Consider the following 12,902-nt stretch of genomic DNA (forward strand, 5'->3'; position numbering starts at 1 on the left):
ATTGTCTGTACAGACCACATATGCATTATCCATAAATCTGTTTGTGACATCTAGGATGGCTCCACATCTACTTTGAATGGTATCTCTGCTGACTTAGAGTACTTCGGGTATACAGCCAAGAGTGGAATAGCTGGGCCATATAGTGGTTCTAGTTTTGGTTTTGGAAGATGCCCCTCACTAACTTGCATTGTGGCTGCACCATTTATACTTTCACCATCACTGTATAAAAGTCCCTCTTTACCCACATCCTCACCCTCATTGTCATTAGTTTTCTTGATGATTGATGCTATGAAGTGTAATATTGAGTCTCAAAGCAGTTTTATTTGAATTTCCTTGGTGGCTAAAGATGTTGAACATTTTTTTTTCTAGTTTGGGATATGACCTTTATTGAGCTTATCCACCAGAGTGGAAATAATGTCTGTACAAAACCAAATGTTTGTTACTATAACTTCTGCATCACAATTAAAATCCAGTTTTTTTTAAAAAAACAGTCAACTCAATCAAAACCCACTACTTCAGAATCAATAGCTTCTTTGAAGCCACAGTAACACTTAAATATGGTTAAGACTCGAATGCAGAAATTTGGTTGGCTGGAAGGCTAATTAAGCCTCCAACTTGCTCAAATAGAATTACAAAGAGGCAAAATTGTGTTTTTCACAGAGATACAGCCCACTGGAATCACTGACACTGGACAGCTGTTAAGAATATTTAGAGTCCTGAGATAATAAGGAATCCAGTCATCCTTAGACAGTCTTCTGTGGTCCTTTCTTCCCAATCAGAGACTCGTGGGTGTGTGGGATGACACCACCACCAGCAATTTTAGCCTTGGTCAGGGAGTCCAATTCTTCATCCCCAAGAATAGCAAGTTGCAAATGATGAGGAGTAATACGCTTTATCTTTAAGTCTTTTGATGCATTTCCTGCCAACTCTAGTACCCCTGCGGTGAGGTACTCCAGGATGGCTGCGGCTGTGTACAGCGGCGGTCGAGCCTACACATCCATGACTGGCTGTCCTAGATTTCAGGTGTTGATGAATAAGGCCCACAGGGAATTGCAAGCCGGCTCACTGAGAGCGGGGAAACTGCCTTTGTCTTGGCCTTTCCGGAGTCCTTTTCAGCCTTACCGCCAGCCATCTTGGACCGTGCTGAAGATCGCACAAGATAGGGAGAGACGAGGCCAGGTGGACGCACAGCAAGATCCCGGCGCCCACTCCTCCGTCGTACCGGAATTCAAACTGCCAAGATGTTGAACATTTTAAGAATTTATTGGTCTTTTGTATTTCTTTCTTTGACAACTGTCTATTCAGTTCATTAGCCCGTTTTCTGATTGGATCATTTTAATTTTTTGGTATTTAATTTCTAAAGTTCTTTCTGTAGTCTAGGTTTTAATCACCTGTCTAATGTGTGGTTGGCAAGTATTTTTTTCTCATTCTACAGACTATCTCTTCACTCTGCGATTGTTTCTGAAATAAATGTCATTGTGTCTTCAAGGCAAACACTATTCAGAAATGAGGGATTCTGTTTACATATGTAAGAGCTCCAAAGTCTTCCTTAGATCCTGGTTATCACATTGCTACTTATTGCTAAGTGTAAACAAAATCCAGGAAATATCAGGCCACCTGACTCTACTCAGTCATTTCTGGCTCATCAGCCCCAACCAGCAACAAATTAATACTGAATGTGAGTTTTCTATGGAAAAAAAAGGGGAAATATCCTTGGAAGCCACAAATAGTATGCATGTATCTGTGTACTTCCTGATGAGACCATTTATCACATGATGGCTCCCATTACTGTGGTAAACACCATGACCAAAACAAGTTGGGGAGGAAAGGGTTTACTTGGCTTATGTTTCCCAAGTCACAGTCCATCATGAAGGAAAACCAGGGCAGGAACTCAAGGCAGAAAGCTGGAGTCAGGAACTGTGGCAGAGGCTGAGGTGGAACACTACTTTCTGGCGTGGTCTCCCGGCGCAGGGTCAGCAGAACCACCTCCCCAGTGATGGCACCACCCCCAGTGGGCTGGGCCCTCCCACCTCAATCATTAACTCAAAAACTCCTTCCACCTATACACCAGTATGATAGAGGCATGGTCTCCATTAGGTTCCTCTTCCCAGATGACCCTAGTGTGTGTCAAGTGGAAAACAAAAACTAACTAACATAGGTATTCTGAGATCCAACTTTGACCAGTCTAGGCAACTATAACTATAAACGCTTTAGTAATATCACTTCATCAATTTGTTCATTTCTTCAGTGAATATCACATATACCTATCAGAACATAAGCATTGCTACTCCTGATCACTGTGGGGTCTCCAGATCAAAGCCTGGTGTTTAGAAGACAACCAATGAGGGACGAAATGATGGCTCAGCAGGCAGAGGTGCTTGCCACCAAGTCAGATGACCAAGTAAGATTACCTGAGTTTAATCCCCAGGGTATTGCATGGTAGAAGGAGAGAACCAACTCTACTGATACCCACATATATGTTGTGGCATGCGTAAGCACACAATATTTATTTATGAAACAAGGCTTAAAGTTGGTTGTTTTTCTACTTCTAATTCTATCACCAATTTTGTGACTTGGATAGTAAGTAAATATGTAAAATATGTTTGATACTGAAAGTAATTTTTAAAATGAAGCTTTACAACTTCCATTTCAAATGCCTATTCTGACTATATAGAAGTTCATTAAGTAGTATAGAATTTTGATCTGGTTAATTTTGATCTATGATGTTCTTATTTATTTACAAGCTTTCTTATAATAAAGTTTATACATCTTTAAAACTTAAATAGTTAAATAAACATGATTTTAAAATATTTAAACTTGTGGGTGATATGGTACTCTGGTTAAGAGCTTGTGCTGTTTTACAGAGAAAGTTTCATGTTCCAACATCCATATGGTGGCTCATAACCATTTATAACTTCAGTTCCAGAGTATCTGACATCTTCATCTGACCTCCATGGATACCAAGCTCACTTGTGGTACACATGCATACATGCAAGCAAAATTCTTAGATATATAAAATCAAAATAAATAAATCTTTATAACATTTTTAAGTGAAAATACTCAATGAATGAAAAATAAAATGGTATTCATGGATAAGCTAATTGGCTACTCGAATTAAACTCCCAAAAAAAGAAATGGTTGGCAGCCACTAATTGAGAGTCATGTCTTCTCTGGCAATTCATATATATCAACCAAAGAAATAAATACCAATTTTTCTGGAAGATACACATTTTCAGTCATAACTACCAAAAACTAAGGAATCAACAACTGTTGGGATTATACATTAATTACCATCAACAAATTGAAGAACCCGCTTGGCTTAGTGTATTCTCAACATCCAAATAGTAACTGTATTGATTGGGACCAACAAGTAGTGGGGTTCAAATACTGCTGACCCTCCCAACTCCTTTCCTGTTCCTTCTAGGTGAGGGAAATTGCCTGGTAGATACCAACAGTGCTGGGGAGTAAAGTCAAGGTAAGCATGACCTCCAGTTGATTGGAACCAGTGTCTGCTCTCCAAAACTTCCAAGAAAATGATGCTACTTTCTTCAAGTCCTGGTTATTTTCCTAAAATAATACTTGCTTGTAGGAAAATTGAGACTAAGTGGAACTCTAAGAACATTTCATTTATTTCCTCTTGTAAAACCACACCAAAAGGAAAAAAATAATACAAGGCCTGTAGAAGCAAGTTCACCACTGTAACCCTGGTGCAATCAAAAATAGATGTCAACTGACTGAACCAATAAATGTAAAAATGTCAGAGGTAGGCAGTGCCCAAGATTCATGTTTTATGGCTCACTGAATAACCCAAAAATGGAAACACCTTCTACAAGTCTTAGCTCTCAAACTCTACGTCACATATTTCCACGCCTCACTTTTGTCTGTCTCCTGTGGACAGTCTGGACCGTTTCTTGTTCTTCGCCAAATATATTTGCCTATCTGTTTACCTTATCAAAAACAATGTAGTCACCTCAGTCACTAAGCTGAATTCATCTAGTTCTTCTACCTCAATAATGCTGTTTTCTGAATAAATGCAGCATATAAAAAAATCACCCCATACATACATACCCTTTTAAGGATCTCTTCTAAAAAGGTTTGTTTCCCATTCCTGAAACTGATTCTAATATTTTCTCTCTATTGGCATATAATAAAATCTCTTCCTTATTAATATCATCTGTTATATGAAATGATAGAAGCAAAGCCTTGTCCTTAGGTCTATAACCACTTGTTGACCATGGCTAACACCACTCACTTCCTGGCAGGCCAAACCCCAAGGGCCAGTGACAATTTTACTGCATGACTCTATCCATTCAGTTTCAGCTGGCTGAATCAGAAGTCAACTCCTACCTCAAACCAGGCCAATCACATCTCTTCTAGGAAGGAGGAATATTCCAGTTCCCTTTAATGTGGCCACTGGAATAGAAACAAGCTTGAGGAACATGGAGTCACCCTCACTGGCCAGAGGAGCAGAGGATGCTGACATACAGGAAGAGGGGTGTAGAGGTGCATACAGAGTTGTGGAAGAGAAAACAGAGAGTGCTATGGGGGTCCCAGAATTCCCGCACTGCTTTCCTGCCCCTTCCCGAAGTCCTGCTGTAGCCTGTGAAACAGCCCTGAGCACTTGCAATCAGTCTTCCAGACGTGACAGCTTAAGCTCGTACAAGCAGGTTTCTGTCATTTACAACTTAAGAACTTAAACAGCGATGGAACAGTCTCGTGGGATCCAGCCTGGACTGGCATGCTTGATTCATTTCCCATCACCGACTGAGAACTCTCTGTGTGCCAGGCAGTATGCTAATCACTGTGTAATATAGAAGCACTCTGGAGCTGCGAGCTAAATCAGAACTCTACTGTAAAATCTGATTAAGTGGCATTGTTGCTATCATAGTACATAGATGAGGCTCAGGGGTGATACAAGTGACACCAGGCAATTCAGGATTAAAACCAAATCTGTTTGATTTGTGAAATCTCCTCCTGACTGCTTAACTACAGCATATTCACAGTATCATCCTAGGAAAGGTGCTGCACTGAGCAGCTTCTTTGTTATGGATAACTTCTTGGTAGCCTGTCTGCTTTTTCCAGATGCTGGACACCCTCTCTAGGTGAGATTTCTGCTCCCAGGAGAATGGTGAGGTTCAGCAAGACAGCACAAGAAACCTGCTTGAGGGTGTGGGTATCATGAAGGAGCCACTGCTCAGGGTAGCCTAGTCTTGTAGGGCTACAGGAAGCCACACCACTATTTTCCAGGAATAAGTTGTGAGGAAAGGACTGGAGTGACCAGCTTAGTCCTGAGCAACAGATGCATTTGACAGTGACAGTCACCCAAGAGACATTATACATTAGCTTTTGTAAAGGCTGAGTGGATGGAGGCATGTAGCTTCATGTCTGCCTCTGGACTTGCAAGTGAATGGAGAGAGGTATGTAACTAGGCTGAGGAGGAACGGAAGGCTCTCTCTCCCACCAGACATAGACTATTCTGAATGCAGTGTTTACAGGCTCAGAGTAAAGGCAGAGAGCCCAATGAAAGACCTAAATGTTCAAGTCATGTGTTCCCCCTCTCAGCCTGAAATTTCATGGCTTTAATGCAGAGGTTGTTCGGTCTTTCCACAAAAATTCTTTGTGTTCCTCCTAGGTAAGAAGGATGGTACTGGGCATGTGCAGATGCAGCAAGTAGCCTGAATGCAGCCTGAGCACACCAGCGGCAGGAAGTGAACACACACATTGCCATGTGATAGGAGAAGTCTATGGGTCTCGAGGCTGGCATGAAGGATCAGAATCCAGAAAGATTTGGAGTCCCTTCAAGCTATGCAGATAGCAGGCAGCACCTGCTATCTATAATTTATTGCTTTTTAAAGAATTTATACATGTGTACAATATTTTGATCATGGTCACCATCCATTCTTCCCCATAACTCCTCCCAGATGTATCCCTCACCCTCTAGCCCCCTCGACTTTGTGTCTTCTTGTTAATTTTTTCATAGTCCACTGATTCCTTTGTACTCACAGGTACAGGGCAACACATGAAGCATGGTCCACTTAACGGTGGCTACACCCTTAAAGAAAATTGATCCTCCCTCCCACGCAGCTGTTATCAACTGTCAATGGCTCATTAGTCAGGAGTGGGATGCTGACTGGCTTGATCTTGTACACAGCCTCAAACTCTTGGCCCTCCTACATCAGCCTCGCAAGTGCTGCAACTACAGGTGTGTTCCACCACACCTGATTTCATCTTCACCCATCAGATTGAGAAATATAATAAAGAATAATGCCTAGTTCTTTATAGGATGAAAAGATACTTAATTTGATCACTTGTGCTGAGCATCTCCAGATTCTGAATTTATTTTGTATTATATTTTTATTACATTTCTTGGTTTTGAGTGTGTGCCTGCCCATATGCACATGCATGTTTCTCTGTCTCTGTGTGTGTGTGTCTGTCTGTGTGTGTGTTTCCATATACCACATCATGCATGTAGAAATCAGAGGAAAACCTATAGGACTCAGTTATTTCTTTCCACTACATGGGTCCTGGGGCTTGAACTCAAGTCATCAGACTTAGCAGCAAGCACTTTCATCCACTGAGACATCTCACCAGCCCCTGAATTTCATAATGTGTATGCAAAAATCTCCAAAAGTACTTACTTATCTTTCAACCAATTAATTCCATCTCTCATAATTTATGCCAAGGACAGACACTATTAAATATGTATACCAAGTTATTTGTTACAATATTGTCTGTAATAGTGAACATTCTAGAAATAACTCAGTGTGCTCTGAGAGTAGACTTGTTAAAGACATATTGGTAACTGATGGGAACAGAAACCTGTGGCCCTCAAGAGTGCTGTTATACTGAGACACCCCAGAACTTAAGAAAATGCTGGTAATGAAATGTTAAGTAGAAATGAAACAACATAAGCAGCTACTCAGCATGATCTTCATTTACTGAAATTCGTGTGCAGAGAAAGAAGTCTGACTGTTAAGTGCCATCAGCAGTTATTTCTAAGTGCTAGAATTTTGTGCCTGCTTTTGTGGGCTTCTCCACATTTCCATCCAAAACACTGGCAGTCTTTCTGTAATCGGGAATAAATAGAGCTTGAAATGATACTAAACGTCTTGTTTGTTGTCTGTTTTTTTAATTTATTGTGGTCTATTAGGGGCTATCATTCTTTAGACAAAAATACCTGTATTCAGTATTCAAAATGCAAGAGAGCGAAGGAGGGAGGGAGGGAAGGAGGGAAGGAGGGAGGGAGGGAGGGAGGGAGGGAAGGAGGGAGGGAGGGAGGGAGGGAGGGAGGGATTTGTCTGTGTCCATTTCTAACTTGGTTTCTCCACCATCATGAAAGCACGACAAGGCACATTCATGTTGTGACACAGCCCCTGGCCTGGAGCCTTTGTGTCACAACATACCTTGTCACATATGAGTTGGCCCAGTAGGTGCTACCAATGTTCTTGGAAGCAGTTTCCACACTGAGATTACTAGCAATTATCAGACTACCCACAGAAGCAACTGCAAACCACATGGCTATACCCTTAAACGAAGTGTCTCCTGAGTTACTTTTTATCTGGATCGCCAAAGTCTCTGGGGCTGACATTACAGAACAGAAAAGTTTGGGGGTGGGGTGAGGATGCAGGAACAGATAAGAGGGGCCTCACCTTGTAAGTTTCAATGTCTTAGAGCCTGTGGTGACTCCAAACAAACATATCAGATGCTACACAGTGAAGCTGCCTGGAGAGAGAGATGCGGGGGACCTTGAGAAAGTACTTGGGACCTTAGGACGGAGATCTAGCTCCAAACTTCCAAAGGGAGGTGAGCTGTGGCAGACAGGCCTCCTCCCTCTTGCAGAGAGAGCAGCACTGTTCTGTTGTGGGGGCATCATTCTTGCAGAAATGGCTGTTTGGGTTTGGTTTGATTTTGTTTCCGTTTCTTCTATTAACTCAAAGCATTTCTCTCCCCATCAGAACACAAAGTTAGTTTTTTTTTGTTTTGTTGGGGTCTTTATGTTGAAGAGACTATATAAAGAATACTGAGGATAATTTAGGAAAGGAACCAAAATCACCTCTCACCAAGCAACACTTCCACGTTAGATGAAGCCACTGATGGATTCGAGTCAGTAAACTGGTGCAGAACAGGGACTGCAGAGTGAAATTTTTAAGTCCATAACTTGGTTTTATCACTTCCTAACTCTGTAACCCTAGGCAATTTATTTAAGTTTCATGACCTCAGTCTCCCCATCTGTAAAATGGGAGCCATAATAAAAGCAGTGTGTGGAATGGCTGTGAGAATGGGGTAACCTCACATACTTCAAGGCCATGGAATGTTTCCTGACTCAAAGTTAGCTGTGGTCATTAGTGTGGCCCAGTATCTTCCCCAAGCAGAAAGATTATATTGACTCCTTACCTTGGTGGGGTCTCTTTCATCATCCTTTATCATTATGTCAGTCATTAAAACACCCAGTGCCAACTAAAACATTCACCATGAAGTAGCGGGCAGGATGTGTTGAAGAGAAGGACTTGGGGGAGCTGAAAGGTGTTAGGGGGATGAGTCACCCCCAAGGGACAGGAAGAGAGGGAATCTGAGACAAATGGAGGCCTTAGTCAGGACTCTTTGAGCTTCAAGAGTCCAACTCAAACATCTAAGAACAAAGGGATGACATTGGCTTCCCTGAAGGACAAGGGAGGACGTCCAGGTACAGCCGGACTCTGAAGCTCAAGTGCGATCCTCAAGTGTCTCAACTGTTGGCTTAGCTTCGTCTGCCTCTGTGTGTCCATGCCCTTCCCACCCCACGGAGACTTCCCTTAGCTGTCATGATGCAGTGGGTGATGAGCCCGCCTCCCCGAACCCCAGGCTTCCTACCTTCCTATCTGCCCAGCCCCAAAAAAGGGATGCTGCCTACATCACAAACGAAGCTAGGGTTCTCACTGGCTTCTGTCCCCTAGACATGTGTGATAGGATTCTGCCTTTGGCAATCCCGTAATAACCTAAACGGGAAGGAAAGAGGGGTAAGGGTCCCAAGAGAAAGGTCACAGGGATGCAAGCAAGACACAAGTGACAGATGCCCTTCATGAGGTCGTTTGGGCTAAGGTCAGCCACTGAGTCGCCGATCATGTCAGTCAGCTTTCTGTCACTATAAAAATACCTAGCATGATAAGTTTGTAAAGAGAAAAGATTCACTTTGCTTTATAGTTTAAGAAGTTCTGGTCCATGGTTGCTTGATCCTGTTTGTTTTAGGCCTGTGACAAGGCCATCTCCTAAAGGCCGTACCCCCCTACCCTAGGGATCAAGCTGTTTAACACTCTAGCTTTGAGGGGAAACTTCTCCAGACACAGGGCTCCTTGGAGGGCTGTCTTGGAGGCCTGCTACATGCACAGACAGAGGCATACACTGGGTAGTCAGTTCTGTGCTGGGCGTCTGCTGAGTCAAAGGGCCCCAGGCAGAGGCTCAGCTGCTCACCCTGCTTCTCTCTGCTGGGCGGCATTGGAAGATCTCCTGGCGGAGGCTTGAGGCTGCCCACATGTGCAGTAATTGGAGATGGTGGTGGTGAAATGTTCAGGGGAAATTCAGGTGCCAAATGCCTCTCCTAGAGGTGCATTGAACGTGCTGCTAATTGAGCAACCCAATAGCAGGGGAATTTCCCAGCAGAGGCCTCATCAGTCCCGCCCCACAGGGGAAAAGGAATCCTCACACTCAGACATACCTGGCTTTGCCTCCACCCCTTCCCAGCTGCAGACTCCAAGCAGTGCTCTCTGGTTCTAGGCCTCTGGCTCTTTATTCATAATTGTAATTTTGGTCTGAAATGGCAAGACAATGCTTATAAATCTAGTTGATTTTTTTTCTCAAGTCAGTTTTGGTAAATTGTCATTTTCCTAAAAGTATACTTTTCAAAACAGTTCCTAGACAGTCAAGTTAAATTGATTTAGCTATGCTTCCACTGCCTGTAATGTTGGCCCTCAGACCCCCTTTTCTTTCCTTGTATTTTTGGACTGTGTGCTCCCAGTTGGTTGATGGTACTTAACACACTTGTGTTTGTTGCTACATTTTGCTCATCCGTTGATTCCCTCCCTAAGCTACTGAACTGAGTCTTTATTTTTCTTTTCCTATTATCTTCAGTTTTCTGTAAATACCACTTTAGGAACACTCTAAGAATCTTTATATTAAAATTTGCACTACTATTTTGATACAGATCCTTCCTATAGACACACTTTATGACTTTCTGTGTGAGCCATAAGCTACCTATTAGTGAGCACTTAAGGTTCAAGAGCACGTGTGTTTGTTAAAACTATTTTATTCAACACTGAATTCCTATTTTTCACATAGCAGAATACACGAAAGTTAGAAAATGATTGAAATTTACTGGAGAAGGAAAAGGAGAGGGACAGAGACAGAAAGGAGAGAATGATAAAGGGAAGGAGATCACCATCATCACCATCATGACCATTATCACCATCACAGATGAATAGGCATTTAGCATGGTGGTGCACACCTGTATTCCCAATAGTTGAGAGGTGAGAATACTGCTGTGAGTTCAAGGTCAGGCTAGTCCACATAGTGAGTAATAATCAAGTGTGGGCTGTTGTATTACTTATCTTCTGTTGCTACAATAAAACATCATGACCAAAAGCAACTTATGGGAGAGTTTATTTTGGTTTATGGATCCCAAGAGAGAGTCCCTAATGGCAGGAATAGTACAGCAGCTGATGGCTGGAACAGGAAGCTGTAAGATCATGTGTTCAACTGCAAACATGAAATGAGACAGAGAACAAGATGTAAGGTAAAGTGGTGAACTCTCAAAGCCTATCTCAAACGGCTGCTTCCTCCAGCAAGACTGCACCTTCTGAAGTTCACAACCTCCAATGCCAACTGTGCACCAAGTGTTCAAATATGTGAGCTAGTGAGGGACAATTTCTCATTCAAACTCAAGAGATATGCTGTAGGAAAAAAGGAAGAAGGAAGGGAGGGGTGGAGGGGCAGAGGGGAGAGAATAGAGGAAAGAGTAGTGCCAGTCAATGAGGAACATGAGGAGGGAGAATCCCCCATGAGTCCTCCTTCTTCTGAACCTCCATGGCATCTCTGGCAGTGGTTCTGTTCCTTGCATTGTTTCTTTCCACACAAGTTACAAATCACCATGGTTTAGTTTTCTGGGAACATCCTGGACTCCTGGGATAGGAGGAAGTTATGGATAAAAGATGGTAGCAGCTGCCTCCTCTTGCCAAATCCAACTTATCTAACTCATTTCTGCATTAAATCTCCACTCTTTAAAATTCCTAGAAAAATTCCCATTCCTTGCCTGGAAAATGATGATTATCAAGCCACTGATAGGTGGACCAGGAACTGGGTTTGGAGCAACTAAGGAAGAAAAGCAGGAAAATGCCAGCAAAAAAATACCAGCACAGAACCTGAGTGATACTTGCTAGCCATGAAATATTCTGAACCTCCATTTCCCCCACTGGCAACATTGATGTGAGTAACATCTGTATCAGAGAATGGTTATAAAGAAAAAAAATCTGTCAATATTTCAACTAAGCAGGAAGCCTTCTTGTGGTCATATTTAATGGAAATAAGATTAGAATTTTCAATCCAGTGCTCTCAATCCCCTGTGGAGTGTTAAATCAAATTGTTCTTGAATTAGTTTCCTATGAAGGGGTTTCCTATCCCAGCACTACAGACTAGATTCTTTCCTTGGGGAGTTCCCCCCCACCTAGAAACTGTCTATTATCCCTCCATTGTCTCTCCCAGTAAAGGCCTGTCCTCCCCCTGCCCCATCCTAGTTGAGTGCCCCTAGACCTCAAACTGGTTTTCCAATTTTAGTTCCCATAATGGAGCAGTTATCAGATGTGGTTGTAAAATAACCTGGGCTTCCTCACTCCCAGCACTATGTAGAGCTAGCAGAGACCCCAACACATAGCCCAAAGTCCTTGTACCCAGGAGCCTTAAGACAGCCCAAAAGTACAATTAAGCAGAGTCTGAAGTCATTATTCCTTGTCTCAAGTTACCTTTCCCCATCTCCAACCTGAAGGCACCATATCTCCAGTGCCCAGGCTAGAACCAGCACCCCTTGCTACCTACAAGTGTGGAAACTTGAGTCCTGGTTTGGTTTCTTTGGGTCTTACTTACTTCTGTCCCCTGAGAGCAACACTTCCCTGACAATCAGTTCTGGAAACATTGGCCACCCAGTTTCAGGAATGAACCACTGTGATCCACATGTCCTGATCCCATGAAGGCCAGGAGCGTCATGGAGTAGCATGGAGTGGCTGGCTGGCTGCTCAATGCATCACCCGTTGAAATCTCCTACATAATTTGTTCATCTGGCCTTGCCCAGGTACCAGGAAATAAGAGATATAGCTGTGTACATGGGCATTCATTCATTTGTTCATTCATCAAAACTACTAAACTCCAATATTATTTCACGTATAGATAGAGGAAAAAATGTTGCCCATCTCCTGTAAGGGAGAAACAAGGCAGACTCAAGACTGTCCCTTTATAGGATGCTGAAGTACTTTTCATTACTTCTTTAAAGTTATTCTCATCCTCTTAAACAATGCAGGAGTACTGTTAGCAACCCATTCTCCCTTAACTCCCAGTAATACCTTTCATCCAGGTGTGGTCTACACTCTTCATTCAATCTTCCCTCAACATAGGATTCAGGGTCTGAAGAAAAGTGTTATATATTTTGGGTTTGGATTTCCAAAATAGGATATAAATTATTTAACAAATTACCTTTCTCTATACACATTCGCTTCTTCCCAATTGTTATATCATGCCATTATCGCACAGCTTTTCACCTGGTAGTCAATCATTCCCCTATTAATTAGTGAGAATGCACTCTCACAGACTTAGGCTGCTGAGAGATAGGAGTTGTTATAGTATTTGGTGTTACCCTAATCCAGTGTTGCTTACAGTGGTTCCTA

General features: G+C 42.6%; 1 pseudogene; it reads right to left on the reverse strand.

Moving 5' to 3' along the window:
* Positions 1-369: 369 nt before the first annotated feature.
* On the reverse strand, positions 370-12,698 carry LOC101825515 (annotated as a pseudogene).
* Positions 12,699-12,902: the final 204 nt, after the last annotated feature.

Source organism: Mesocricetus auratus, unplaced genomic scaffold, assembly GCF_017639785.1.
Source record: "Mesocricetus auratus isolate SY011 unplaced genomic scaffold, BCM_Maur_2.0 Super-Scaffold_100028, whole genome shotgun sequence".
Classification (NCBI taxonomy): Eukaryota; Metazoa; Chordata; class Mammalia; order Rodentia; family Cricetidae; genus Mesocricetus; species Mesocricetus auratus.